Genomic DNA, 15,750 nt, shown 5'->3' on the forward strand with positions numbered 1-15,750 from the left:
CTCCAGCAGGGATATGACTATTCTTTATGAATAGGGGCTGAAGGCTTCACTGCTCAGTAGTTTATAAATACTAATGAGTGACATATTGAGAAAAATTGTACCTACAAAAGCAAAGTCTTCTGCCATGCAAATCAGGCCCCAATTCCCCACAGATAAGGATCTTTTTGATGGAACACATGCAAAATCTACAGCTCTTAATTCTTTCATTAGTATTCCAGGCAGACGATTGCCAAATAACAGGGAAAACTGTCTGAATTGCTGTGTCTGAAACCTAATATTGATTTGTTTAATAGTGTCAGGAAGTCAAAATTCACAAATCTCCTGTCGATTGTTTATGAGGCAGTTAGCACAGAATTGGATGCCCCTGCTTAATTAATAACTCATTACTGAAATTTGATTATATGCTTGAATGGTTTAAATGGGCTCTAATTCAGTATCTGCAAAGCAGTGTTGCAACAAAGTAAAATGGATCTAAAAGATTGTTTTTTAACACTATTGCTGTCTGTATTTCATGATCTCTATTGGTGGAGAATATGTTGACTTAGTTGCTAGGGCAGACCTCTTGGTACATTAATAATTGACACAGAAATGTGTTGTTCTAATGATGTTATGAACTGAATCCTAGCTAAATCAGAAGAATACTTTAGGAGAAATGACAGTGATTTGAAAAAAAAGGGACTTTTTTTTTTCTTTACCATGCATTTAGTTTATCAACAGAAGAAACTTTGAGAACAAAGATATTTCTAGTACAGGCCTTTTTTTCAGAAGCATTTTAGGCACTTGTTTTGGTATGTCCATGGGAGCTGAGCTCCTCAGTGACTTAGATGCTTTTGAAACTCTTATCCACCATATTTTATGCTGTTCCTGACACTTTTTCATCTCTGGTACTGTCTGGGTACTGGGTAATCAGGATGTTTGGTTTTGGCAACAGTTGGGAATCCCCAAGTCTCATTAACTATTAAAAGGATGATAATTTTACTGCAAGAATGAAAGTCATTTTGTTGTTCATTTGCTGTTAACTTGTATGTTAAAAAGAAAATCAGCACACAGGTACACTGTTTGCTGTAAGAAACCCTCAAGCAAGTCCTTAAATACATTACTGAATGAAGAACTTTGGGATTTGATCAAGAAGCAGAAGTTGTAATCTCCTGGATAGACAATGCTTTGTTTGTGGTGTCTTTCTCCTTGTTCCTGGTGTTACCTTCAGTGTATGTCATGGTCACCGGCAGACCTTTGGTGCTCAGGGTCTCGTACATTCTTCACAGATGACACACCATGGGATTACTGGGTCTGCAGGGGATTTCCTTGCTTGTGAGATGAATTCCACTGGATTTCACTGAGATTCCGCTGAAGACGGCACTCGCTCCCTGCAGGATGAGCACATGCTGTAGAGCTTCAGGGTGACTAATGTATGTCGTGAATAATGATTAGCAAATAGTTGAACATGGAGAGTTCACAGGCAACCCGTTGTCTGACTGTTATGTGACCATACTCTTTTACCAAGTCCAAGGAACTTGTTTAGCCAAACAAAATCAGTAAAAAAATTAATAATTAATGAGATTCCAGCAGATATATTCAACCAGTTCCAAGAGCAGAAATCAGTGAAATGTTCTGGGAGAAGCTGTTCTCATGAGAATTGCAGGTGTGGTTTGCCTTAATGGAAAGGTTTGCATAATTGGGGTGGTTTTAGAGCAACCTAGAAGTGGAACACTGAGCTGGTCAAAATGGGCCCTGGAGTCAACTACTTGACCCACAGTAGTAATAAAGGGCATCATTTCTCTGAAGTCTGTGAAGCTGAGAATTTCAGCTGAGACTCTCAAAGGAACTTAATCCTTCAGTCAATAAAATGTATTCCTCTAAATACCCCCAAGGAACTGGACCTTGGGCCAGTGGATCCATACGCTGTGTTAACACCTGTGCAGGATATGCATTTTGAGATACTTCTACAAAGAAAAACCTTCAACAGACTTGCAAACTGTTGCAGCTGGACTGAGTATCTCAGAACAATAAGCAGGCCTGCTTGTTGGGCAAATATGAATGCCTTATATATATTATATATATGTAGATACGAAAATACAAACTAAGTGGCAATTCTAATTAAAATAGGCCTAACTGAAGCATGTAAGTTAAAAGATCATTGAATGTGTTAAGTGAATGTTAATACTTGTCCAGTTTGAGGGCAAAAAATGACAACCAATGACTGCAGGCTTGCTTAGAAACACATATCTTGTGCAAAAAAATACCCAGTGAGGTGCCTGCTCGGGTATGGTGTGGGCAGTGCTGGGTCTGTGTTCAGTGACTGACCTCCTAAGTGTAAACTGCATTTACACTTTGTGACAAACCCTCACGTGTCCATCTCTGAAAATGCAAATTGCATTGTGTCCTATGTTATGGAATTGTAAAATATTTATTAAGCTATTCTTCTGTCACAGACTTCCCTGTGTGTCTTGAGTGGGCTGGGAAAAGGACTTCTGATTTTGATGTTTGGAAAATGTATCAATCCACGCAGATTTAGCAAACACCCTTCAGAAAAGCAGGCAATAATTCTGTTTTTTTTTCCATGTAGTCCTTTAAGCTTTGGGAATGGGGAATGCTGCAGAGTTAACCACTGGCACTCCTTCCTAGAGCACTGTACTCAGATCCTGACCAGCTTTCTTGCAGCAAGATGTTGTTTTAGGTTATCTGAGTCCTTTGAAATCTCTTGTGTATTTTATAGACCCCTTCAGCATTGAAGAAACAGATTTTTTTTTTTTCAGTTTTGTTTAAATCATCATTACGCTGGCCATATTTTAGATCTTTAAAAAAGCCTCACACCTTTCCACCTCTCTGAGGCAGGTTTTAGTGACATCCCACATAGACATTTCTCATATAAGTTTTTGATAACTAGAACATCATTATAATTGTTTAGCATGTAGATTGCTTAAGCCCTTTAAGATGAAGATTATTTTAAATTTCCACTCTTGTATAACAGAGCGTATTATCAGTGCTAAACTGTGAAATAGTTATTAATGATAACTAACAATAAGTAATGCCGTTAGGAGTTCATTTCTCAAGCAAAAAGGAATTGCTTTACATTTTCGTGCATGCAGACAATAACAATTTTGTAGTTCACAGGTTTGCTAACTTTTCCCAGTGATGGCTAACTTTTACAATTAATTTGAGTTAAATAATTAAGCTTAGGCAACTAAGAACATTTTTGAACCTTCATTAAAGACAAAAAACACCTTTTAAGCTATGTTTTAGCTTGTGCTAAACAGCCATCTTAGGAAGAATGCCGGTTTCTTTCTGCTGTGGGCCGATTTGTCAAAGTGCTATTAAGAATTTTCAGTTATAAAAAAAAAAATGGAGTGAACCTTTATTTTTTTCCTCTAATTTATTACGCTTGATTACGCAGCTGGAATGGGAAGGTAGCTGCTGTTTGTAGTTAAATAACTCCTCACAATTTCTTAAAGAAATGATCTTCAAAGCTTTAATGGGTCAGTGGCTCAAGTACAAAGGAAAGATTGATTTTCATACTCCCACTCTTTGTTCCCAAAGTTTAAAACAGACACGTTCTGGTAAATTAGTTTGTCTATGTTATTAATGGAAGAACTTATTAAACTCCCATAAATACATGGTGGTATCTTACTTACAACACAAAATGCATTTGCTTTGAAAAAAATACGTCTAAAAGTAAACAGGGGTGTAATATTTTTATTTGATTTCAGAAATGCCTCAAAAGGCAGAAAGCTGGAGAATTGGGGGTTTGCAAAATATATTATGTATGCATAATGATGAATGGTACAAAGAGCATAGGCTTGAGTTGATAGAAAATATGTTATTTGCGTTTAATGAAAAGCATTCACGTACTGGGTAAGTGGCAATGCTGTGGGGAGAACGACTACTTTAAGCAAGAAATATTGTCTGGGTGAAATACTTCTTTTATGCAGGGCTCATGTGCACGTTCCTTGGCTGAGCTGAGGGAGGTTTCTCTGCTAGTGCAGGAGTGATCCTGGGGTCAGGGCACGCTTCAATATTGGCAGAAAAAAGAGTGGCTGGGAGAAAGTTTATTCAGCTCCACGCAGGGAGCAGCATTGTTGTTACACGAGGGGGGTGAAGGGGCTCCTCAGCTGAGGTGAATTGCCAGAGCCTCTCTGCAGCAGCTGAGGGTCTGCCCCAGGTCCGTGTCTTCTCCTACACAAGCGGAGACACTTCTGATATATTCTCATGGCCTCTGAGGTCACCTGTTTTCCCCAATGATCTGCCTGTCTGCAGAAGGATGTCTTGCCACACTTAATTACCTTCTCTTTCTCTAATCCCAAGGTGAGTATTTAGAATAACCCCCACTACCTCAACCATTCACAGGGAAGGACAGGCCCTCGGAAATGTTCCCAGCTGACCCCATCAACAGTTACAGGGGTGGGCGCTGGTTAACCAGAACTTCCCTACCAGGGCTGTTATCAATGGTAACCCATCCTCTGAATCTGAGCTGGGTCTGGGAGGTAGCGGGTGAGGGCAGGGTCTGGCTAGCATCAGAGCCCAGGGGCAAGGACCACACTGCCCCAGAACACCCCTACCTGGACACTCAGGGGGAGAAGGGCCGAGGTGACATTTTCTGTCCCAGTTGGCTGTTTCCTTCAAATGTAAAAGCTTCACAGAAGTGATTTACACAGCCACCGTGAAATGTCAGATTGGAGCATTCCTAGAAAGTCTTTCATGCTCAGAGGTATTTTATTTTCTAAAAGGCATTTCGTTTCAATCACTATGTATTGGGCATTCAAATTTAAATAAAAAAAGAAAGGAAAGGTAAAAATTTTAACAAATGTGATGAACTGGTCAAAACATTTGAATCTCCTACTCCCTGTCTACATGGTCCTTCCTCTCTCTTTGCATTTGTGGCAAATTTCCAATGTTCTGAATTGGTTCTGGAAAAGAAATGAAAACAAGACTCCCTCCACTTCTTTAGTAGGATAATCTGTGGTTCTCTTGGTGTGATTGGTCCCAGTGAGATGGTTCTTTCAGAGACACGACAATTTCTCATCACCTCTCTGGTAAGTTGTTATTACCAGAAAGGATGGAGAGGGTGATTCTGCCCTGAAGTAAGAATAATGAAATAAATGAAATGAATATGTGCTCTATGGCAGCTCAGGTGAGAGCATATGTACTATGTTCTCTATTTCTTGTCACGTTGAACCTTAGAGTACTCATCAAACCACTTTTTCTGCTGCGTGATTATATCTGTTCTTTGTAAAGCGCTCCCTACAGGAAAACACATCCTGCGTACCAAGGACTGAGTGTCTCATTGTTTTCCAGTGCATTATAGCTGAAAGTGATTGCATTTCTTTGCAACCAGTAATTGGAAGATTGATAGAGAAGCTTGCTCCTTTTGGAGCTAGGTTCCTTCATACTCCAAGCCTCCACTTATTTATTCATGACTAGCTTTATATTAGTTTCTTTTTCTTTAAACATTGTTGTCTATTTCATCCTGTAGTGGTGTAGGCAACAATACCTTCAACTTCATATTTTCCAAAGCTGGGCAAGGAAAAAATCGTCATCTTCTCTCATGCAGGGAAGTATCTTTGCAACCCATCCCTGACCCATTCCATCTTGAATTGGTGTTTCTTAGACAAGGAGGCCTGATGGCTCTACCTTCGATATCTGTCCATCCATTACATACAATTTGTTACTTGGGTGGGAACGGATCTTGGTTGGGTAAGGGGACCATGACAGCACGGGTGAGTAGGCCACTGAAAATACTACCCTCCTGAGTTAGTTTTAGCAATAGGTCTGAACAACACCTCAGGGACTTTGACAGGACAGGATACAGGCTCCAAATTAATTTTTAGGATGTTTCAAAAACACAGATCTTCACGTCAGTGGGCTTGAGGGATCCAAAATCTGATCTCTGCCTGGGCTCATTTCTAGTTAACATGAATTATACCAAGAGCTATACTACCTTTATAAAGAGGAAGGAAAAACAACATGGAAAAATTGTTGGCTACGAATACCGCAAAAAAATTTCTAAAATGATAGGAGCTGCCTGCACTAATAGTACTGAAATATATGCACAAATCCAGCATTTTACTGCAAAACATGTACAACTAAAAACATCTCATTGCTGCTTGTTAGGACAGTAAGAAACAGAAATTTGCAAGCATAGTTATCAAGCAATCTTTCACAATACTATTGACTGCAAAAACTCGTAAATGGAGACTGGAGCTCATGTCATTGCACACAATCATGTGACAGCAAGCAGTCTGCTCAGGACCACAGACTGGGGAGGACCATGCTACTTTCTGAAGGAATGATGACAAGATACTTCATGCCATTCAGCTTATCAGAACTTCCCACTGAAGTGAGTCTATTGAAATTTCTGATGAAGACATGACAAACAGGTGTCTCTTTCATGCCCTAACACATACCTAGAACAGCTCATGAACACCTTCTGCTTTGTTTAGCTCCCTGGACAACACCAGTACATCACACATGTGAGTGCAGAGCTGCAGTGTGGCGTGTTTGCATGCAGTTGTACAAGCAACCCTCTGCAGGTGCTCAGCAGCAGCAGAGAGCTGGGTTAAGTGTTGTATGAGTTTTTGCTGACTAGTGACTACATTGGCTCCAGCCTGTGCCCTGGAATCTGGTGGCCTCATCTTCAGGTGGCCTTCTCAGGCAGAACATCCTGATTTGTGAGCACTCAGTATCATTGAAGAAAGGGAGGGCAATGACAAGCTCAGGAGGGCAATATGTGCAGGAAGTCAGTCACCAGTCTGCTCTTCCAGCACCTTCAGCTTCCAGCGGCTTTTTTCCAGCTGCCCAGAAGTGGAGTGCCCCACCACGCCTCCTCCCTTCACTGCTCAGCCCCTCTCCCAATCTGCTGAGCCGGGGCAGTGTTTTTGCAGCCTCCAGGGAGCTGTTTTGTTTCACTGACCATTTGCAGCATCTGCTTTGTCTATGCTAATTTGTGGAGCACGCAGGGTGCAAACAGCTTCAGGGGGTGCAGGTCCCCAGGCACCGAGGCTCTCCCAGGAAAACCCATGCAGGACAGGAACCAGGAGAGCTTCTCTCCCTTCTGCTCCCAAGATTTTAGCTGTAAAGTGAGAGCCTGTTGCCTGATTCTGGCATTCACAGCATTGTGCTTTGCTGCGTGGGCACTGTCTGAAGGAGCTGTGGGTAGATGCAAAAGGAGAGGAAAATCTTTCTGGAGCATTTTCACCTTTTTACCAACAGAGGGATTTGAGAGCCTTTCTTCATCTGCAGTCTCTGGCAATGGTGTATTCGTAGACGAAGGATGTGTATGTACAGTAGAAATGGCCCTGTGGATGCTGTGTTGTGTTCAGCCAATGGTTTTACATATGGCACATTTTCCAGAAGACGCTCACTGAAACGCAGGCTATGAAATCCCTTCCAAGGCATCAGAGAGATGGGTCTGCTGCTGGGATGGAACAATCATCTGCTTAACAGCTCAGAGCTGCACGCACGCCAATTTGGGTCAGGAAGTCAAAAATAACACAACACCAGATTGAATTTAAATTGTGTGGGGCTTATAAGTACGCAGAATATTATTATGATGCCTGGGTTAATATTTTTCCTCTTTTGTAGAGCACTGTGGGATCATTAATGTACATAAGTGGTTAGGCAGGCATTGGTTTTATATCTCATCTGTAAGGAAAAGCTTTCAAAAAGGCATTGGCTTTTAACTGCAGGCTCTGCAGAGAGATAAGAGCGCTGGTCGTGGACTCCCCAGCCCTGTGCTTATAACACAGGAGGTTTCCCCTGATGACTGCACAGCCCAGGCTCTTCCACCCCATGTTCCTCGTCTCACCCACCCTCGTGCTCACTTCTAATCCGTTCGTTTCTCCTAAGGTGTGTTTATTGTCTCCCAAGTATTTAAAAAAGGCAATAATCACCCAGCTTTCTCACTGGCTTTCCTCCGTGCCAGAGCAATAGCTTTATTAACGCCCGGGCTGCAAGGCTCCGTGTGCACGTGTGCTTGTGAGCACGCCTGTGCATGTGTGCGCAGCTCTGGCAAGATTACAGCCGGAGATGGGCTGACTACAGGCTACATCCTATTTAGGCTTCTGCAAAGATTAAAAAGAGAAATCTCGCTTTTGTCTTTGAAGCACGAATGGCTGCTGAGCTTTCAGCAGTCTGCAAACTGCAGCAATTCCTCTGAAAAATAACAGCAACTTTTAAATTAATGATTTACTGTTAAAACAAGGGATAAGAAAAATAACGTTGCTATCTCCACTCCCTTCTCCTCCTTCATCCAGCTAACTGTACATGGATATTGGATCCCTTTTGTTGGCAGAAATTCTAGTAATCTCTAAAGGACGTGCTTTTTCTGCCTTCTCAGGCTACCTCACTGAAGAGAATTCCAAAGATTTCTGGAAAAGCTTTTTAATGCAGGCAGCAGAGCTCCCCCCTCACGCCCCTTCCCCCCGGTATCATTATAATTTACAAGATTTGTATGACCATGTAACTACTTTGTGATTACATGGAAAATACCTTCCAAATACGCAATAATCGCAAGTTAATGCAGATTACTTAGTAAATACATTTGAAGTAAGAAAATAGTTCAAAGATTAATTATCCCATAACTTGCAGTATTTAAATTATTTTCTCCCAAATGTACAAATATATTTGTACTGACTTCAAGGCTGGCGGGGAAGGGGTTATGATGGTTCTGATCTGAGGGGAAAAAATGAAATTTGACAGGCATGGATTATTTAAAGCATGCAGATGTGAGCCATATAACCATTACACTTTGATGCAAATCATAGAGGAAAGCACAGGAGGGATGGCCTGTACAGAGAAGTAGTGGACAAAGTTAGGATTTCCTGCCATTGACTCGAAATTTAAACAAATAATCATTTAATGGCAGTGCAGCATTACATTCCTTGTTGCATGCATTAATGTCAGCATCTGGGAACAACATTTTGACAATTCTATTAAAATGCTTCACCATTCCCTATCTAACACCTGTTAGCTCTAATTTTCTTTCCTGAGACGTACATCAGTAGACAGTGTAGATTCCAAATCATTTATCACTTTTAAAGTGCTTCCATATGAGCTTTTTGGGGGGCTTATCTTGGCCTTTGGAAAACCTTTTCTGAATGTATTAAAATTCAGTACTTAGAGGGGGAAAAAAGTGTAGACATCAATGTTTCATAGCATTCATGTCTGGTAATTATTAGCCTAAATTATGGCTCGCACATGACTTGACAAAGTGGACCATGCATTTAAAAAAGCTGCTCGATAGACGTGCACTACTCAATATGTTCCACGTTATTGAGATGTCAGTCAGTAATCATAAAGCAAACACCCCTCACTGAAAAGACCCTGCTAAGAGGGCTACGAGGCCTGGGGGACTACCTAAAAATGTCAGAAATACTACAGTCTAAATGAATGACATCAGCAAGAGAACATGTGTTTAAAAACACGTGCAATTAGCTAATGCAATAAAATGCAAATCCTGGAACAGAGCAGTCCCGAGGAGCCCTACCTGGTAAGGAGCGCCTGAAAGCAAAACGGACCAAAACGTTCTGCTCTGGAGAGCTAGAAATGAAACCTTCTGCTCTGGAGAGCTACATGGATCTCTGAGAAAATATGGGAAATATCAAAAATTGTTGTGTTGGGGTTTTTATAGCCATGCACTATGGAAAGAGCAAGAAACGCGTTATATTCTTTATCTGCATGTACATAATAGGCTTGCTTATCATTATGTGTGTTAAATCATTCCCTGTGTTTCTCCTATCATGCCAAAAAAGGTGCGCTGTGAATTAATGCACTGTTTGTAATCTCTCACCTTTTACAATGCTGACCATAAGTTAATCAGCTTGCGCAGAGATGAGTGTTATGTACAGTATTTTAGAAGTATTTGTCTTTGCAATGCAATATCCTTACACAAGAGATAAGGCCTAACCTCCTCCCACTAAGGTATCCGGGCATTTTGCTGATGGTTTGGGTGGGTAAAATATCAGGTCCACAAGGCATTATCCACACCAAGGGCCCTGCTGGGATTGCGCAGTGTGATGTGGTGGAGAATAACCTGGGTGCTTAAGCTTGCGCTGATTTTTTATTTTTTATTTATTTTTTAAATAAAATTTTGCTTTTATTGCCCGACTCTGAAATTTGTGCACAAGTCAACCACTAAAAACTTTGGGTATCTTCTGAGCCAGCTGAAAACCTGGACATCATCTCCGTGCATTTTTTTAAGGGCACGTGATTCCAAACAAATAACACAAAACAAATCCCACAAACCAGCTGGCAAGCAGTATAAATCTGTGGACAGTTTAAAAATGTCCATCAGCACACAGATACACACCTTTAATTTCACACGTCTGCTGTTTACTAAATAACATTTCAGCACAGTTTTCATCTTATAAGGAAAGTGTTTGAAACTTGGAATAAGTGCACTTAATTAAAGGAAGGCTGTGAAAATGTGCACTAATCTGATATGACTAATAGCAAAGTGCATGAAATTGCTAATTAGAATTTCATTAAAGGTGCTGCTTTATCAGACTGCGAATATCACAACCTTTAAAATTCTTTCAGGAAAGCTTAATTCCTTTTCAAACAGAAATATTCTTTAAAGACATTTGATTTGTTCTGAAGGAATTTGTAGCTTAGGCTGAAACATAAAATGTTGCCAATATTCCACGGGAGTAATATTTGAATAAAAATATGTATCAGGTAATTTCTTTCATCAGTCAGATGAATAATTTTTGGGGGAAAATATTATTGTTCAAATAATGCAATCAGCTAAGAAAAATAAAGTTTAATCTTTAGATTATTTCAAACATGATTTGTTTTTATGCTTATACTGTAATATTTGATATGCTTTTGCTTTAAAGGAGGAAAGAAATAAAAAGCTTGCTTCAAAAGTAATGTATGAACAATAAAAAATATGGTTATAAATGCAGTTTTATAAAAAGACATAAGGTTTTGCATGTCCAGAAAGAGGAAATTAATTGTCTACCTTTATTTCAAAAAAATCCACCCAAAACTAATATTTCTTGTGAAGCATTTTTTAACATATTGAACAGAAATTATAATAAAAGAATAAAATCTGTATTTTTAAGGTATTGTTGGAGGAAAATCCAAACTTTGCACAAATGCCTATTTATTTGGCTAAAATATTATTTCATTTTACCTTCTTTTTTACCCTCTACTAAGTCTTAAAGCTTACTGTACAGTTTATTTTTTTTTTTTCCCTTGCCTCTCTTGTTTGACGAAGGACTTTCTGTCATCAGGTTTGTTGTTAATTTTGGAAGCACGCTCTGGTGTTTGTGATGTTGCCTGCAGCCCAGCCTCTGCCCTCCCCAGCCACCCGCTCCATCTGCATCTGTCCCTGCAGTGGGCGGCGAAGCCCCCTGCTCCCAGAGCGAGTTGTGCTGGCCGAGGAGCTGCTCGTGGCCAAATCTGAGGAACCCCAGGGAAACGCTGTTCTCCAGGGCCTGCTGCTAAACCCCTCATCCAGGGCAGGTCCCCGGGCTGGCAGAGGACTTTCAATCAGGGCCGCGGTGAATTCCCACTTGCAGATTGTGCTCGCGACAAAATTCTCATTTGCTCGGGTGTCAAATCCTGCTACGTTCTGCGCTGCAATTTTTGGCCTGCTTAGCAGTCAGCAGTTTTGCTTGCATAAGCAGAGCAGGGCTGGGACTTCGTACCTTTGCTCTTTTTGAATAGCAATGCTTGATCAAACAATGCAAGTTCACCAGCACAGGTAACTAATATTGGGCTTTTGGTGAAACTAAAGATGATTGAAGCAGCTGATGTTTGTGGGTAGTGAAAAATATCCATCCTGGCTCCACATTTGTGGACTGCAATTATTGTTATTAATACTAGAAAAAAAAGAAAGAAAAAAAAAAGTACTTTTGCTGGAATTAAGTATTCAGAGCACATTTTTAGAAACTCAAATTAAAAACTAATCAATGCAAATTTACATGACAAAAAGATTCTTGGAAATGGATAAAGTGTGAACAGAAGAATCTTTACTTACGAGATAGTATATTGTTACTTTGAGCATTTTTTAAAATCACATGTCAATTACAGTTTGGTGTGATTTCAGCTCTTGTTATAGGTATTTTCTTGCCAGTAGGTATTTTATCAGCTGGACAAAGCAGCACATAAAAGTCATTTCAGCTTTCTTCATAAATATGCCAACTTTCTTTATGTACATTTGCTTTCTACAATAAATACATTGATAAAAAATCAGTCTAGACTTAACAAAATGAAAATTATGCTTATTAAATCTAATGTCTGGTGTCAAAAGTGAGGTGTCAATCTTACCTATCTCACTTCTAAGCAAGGCAAACAAAGCTGCTAATTATAATATTTAAGTTTAAATATAGAATTATTGTTCAAATATAGAAAACAATGGTGTGGTTGTTCTTTCTACAGTTATATGATTAAGACTACTTATGTCTCATTTTATGCAAAATAAATGACACATGATTGTGATTTAATTCCCACTAAGTAAATGTCTGCAGGGATTTATGACAAGAAAAGCAATAACAATCCATACCTTGTTACTTGTCAATAACTGCATTCAGAACAGTGGGGAGCAGTTAAAAATAAATAATTGTTCAGAAAAAAAACATGCATATGCGAAAGGAGTAGCGCACAATAATTTACGTCATGTTAATCTAAGGCTGCTGGATGTAATGCTGTGACTGGTATAAATTAAACGAGTTCTGTACTATCCTGCCCTGTTTTGTTCTCCCTTATATTACACCACTGCTCCTATCGCCGTGTCTGGGAACACGATTAGCGCCCTCCATAAATATTACGAGCTGCATTTAGTAAACTGTTTGCTGAGTAAAGATAAGACGCTGACATTTACAATTTCGTTATTCAGAAATGAGGAGACAGATGCGTTTTGGTGCAGAGAACACCAAGGGCGTGCAGGCTCTCACCCCCCCTCCCTGTGCTTCCCTGCCTGCGGCGTGGTGTGGAGGGGTCGGGGAGGAGCGAGGGGCTGGCCTCCTTCGTTATGCTCTCTTGCTTTGCACCATATCATGTAATTATAGGAAAGTCTCCAGGTATCACCATGCTTTTAAGGGGATCGGGATGCTTGATTGGTGTGCGGGTGCAGCACCTGGGCTGTGTCCCAAGCACTGCACCAGGATGCAGCAGGGTGCTGTCGTGCACGGTGCAGCTTCCCTGCACCAGCCGTTGACTGCAGGCTGATTTTCTGGGTGGTGTTAAAAGCCATATGACTGCTATCTGAGTTCTTCACACCAGTACTGATTGTAGAGCACAAAGTGAGGGTTTGGGTGTCTTCAGGTTGAAAAGGAGAACTTGTTGACTCTAATGGGTTGTAGGTGCAGGAATGATGCTGAATTTGGGTCGGGCTAAAGAAGCCAGATTTGTCTGCAGAATTTACAGAGTCTGACTGAATGTCCTCTGCTCAGCTCCAAGGAATGCCTGCACTTGGTTGCTCTCATAGACACCAACATTTGTAGCTCTGTACAGCTCCACCCAGCAATGCTGAGGAACTTTATTCCTTTGCTGTATCTATGCAGTGATGGAAGAAATCTCAAATACACGTACATGACACAGAGGAGCAGATGGTCTGAGACACTAACACCGATGCTGAGTCAGTGGCTGGATCAGACAAATTCTGATTCTCAAGCAGCCCAATCTCCCCCCAGATAGACTCCACTCCTCTCCAAATAGCTTTTCTCCTACTTGGTGAGGGTGTATATTTCCTAGCAGCTGTACCATTGGCTTCAGAATCTGTATCCCCTTTCAGCAGGGAGTACTCTGCTCTCTTCTCAGGGTGATGCCTCCCACAGGGCATGGGACTTGTACTGGGAAAGACAGCCCTTTGGTCCAAGGCCACTCCCCTTTTTAAAATGAAAATCCATCTTCAATACAAAGTCAAGACCACAAACATAATTTTCAAGTCCGAAACTACAAAGAAAAAAACATCTACTGAAAATATTGTATAATAATTTTCCAGGGCCTCTGTCCAGCTTATTATACTCTGAAAAGTGTCTGTTTTGGTGTTGCTGAATAAGTTAATGCATCATTGTGAAGTTTCATGTAATTTTGAGATAAATATTGCATTATGATATCAAAACAGTGACCATCACAAGGTCCGAGAAAGTGATATTTGGTTGAGCCTCATCTCTTAAAACAAATGCAAACATGGCTTTTAATGGGAGCTGCTCACCTTTTGAAGGCCTGATAGATTTCATTCCTATGCTTCACTAAAAGGCCAGTCAGAAAAGATCAGAGATTTCTTGTTCTTCCCTGCAGCAGCAGAAACATTAAATCTGCTAATTAGGTTTATAGTGAGCCAATATTCCTACATCTATTGTTAGAAGCCATAGCCAGTAGCACAGAACTGGAGAAGCAAGGAGCAAGAAGAAATAAGCAGGATCAACCACAGGCTTTGCGAGGCCTCATGGATTATTCTTAATTCTTTTGAAAATCTTGCCTTTTTTTTTTTCTTTATCCTATATTTTCTTTTTCATCCTCCCTCCGCACCTTGTCTTAGATTTGCTCCTTTGTCTCCTTCTGTTTCTCTCATTCTTTCTTTTGTGATTTCTTCCATGTCATCTGCTACCTTTGTTTGACTGTCTCAGAACTGCTGGTTTCCTCTTGTGCAAATCCAATGTGCTTTGCTTTTTCCTCTTCCGTAGTACTTGCACACAAAAGTTTCCTTCCTTACATAAACCTCTGCATGAATACCTACTGAAACTCATAAAAATATCAATGATGCTCTATTCCACTGAAGGAGTCAATTCTGTTATTGCCTTTGGACATCTAAGAACAAACCTACTGTGTGTATACAGTGGCTACTGTGTGTATAAAATAGTGTTTTTAGAAAAAAGCATAAGAGAAAAGGACTTATTTTCCCCAGCTTTTGCTGCATATAGCTTGAAACTCCAGCCCTGAACACAAATTGCCAGAATCTGGATTGTTTTATCCTAACCTTTATAGGTAATCCTGAAAGCCTACCTAATCAATTGAAGATCATAAAATATTAGACTTAATACTGCAAAGTGCTGCTTTATAATTCACATAACAAGCTCCTAAATAATTCAAATAGCAAACATATCCTGCTACTCAGAGATGGGAGGTTGTTTAGATCAGCTGGAGAATGTCAACACATGCCACATCTCATGGATCTACCGCATTTCAGGAACCCTATTAAGTTAATTGCTGGTTTCTGACAGCAGAGAGCATGCTGGGAGCAGGGTGATCTTTATTAGCCTTTCGGGCATTTGCAAACATCAGCCATTTTGCCCCTACTCATATATACCAGGCACAGCATGGAGAATGTAAATCAGATCACGAGACAAGAAATGGTGTTGGCACCACCTTTCCATTGGATTCATTTGTGTGTGTGTGAATTAAAATAAAGGTTCTAATGTCAATTGTTTGCCTGCTACATTTTACAATAAGGCCGTATACATATATATTATAAAAGTCTAATAGGAACAATCAAGTAATTACATCATTTTGCACTGCATATGTAATGCACATAGAAAGGTAATCAAACTGTGGTGCCTCACACCTTAATGAAAGTACTTTGAAGGCTATAAATAGACAAGAAGCTTCAGAATAAATTCACAACACAGTACACTTTTCATTAGGTACCTGCCTTGTAGTACTGATGTGCACAGGTGCTCTTTGTTCTTATACATGCTTTAGACCAATGTTTTGATTTCTAAATACCTCAAACACACTTTTGTTCAACATTTTCATTCTCTGTCTCTATTTTTTGGCTACCTACTAATTTCAAAGAGTCCTAGAAGA

Source organism: Cygnus olor, chromosome 7, assembly GCF_009769625.2.
Source record: "Cygnus olor isolate bCygOlo1 chromosome 7, bCygOlo1.pri.v2, whole genome shotgun sequence".
NCBI classification, from domain to species: Eukaryota; Metazoa; Chordata; class Aves; order Anseriformes; family Anatidae; genus Cygnus; species Cygnus olor.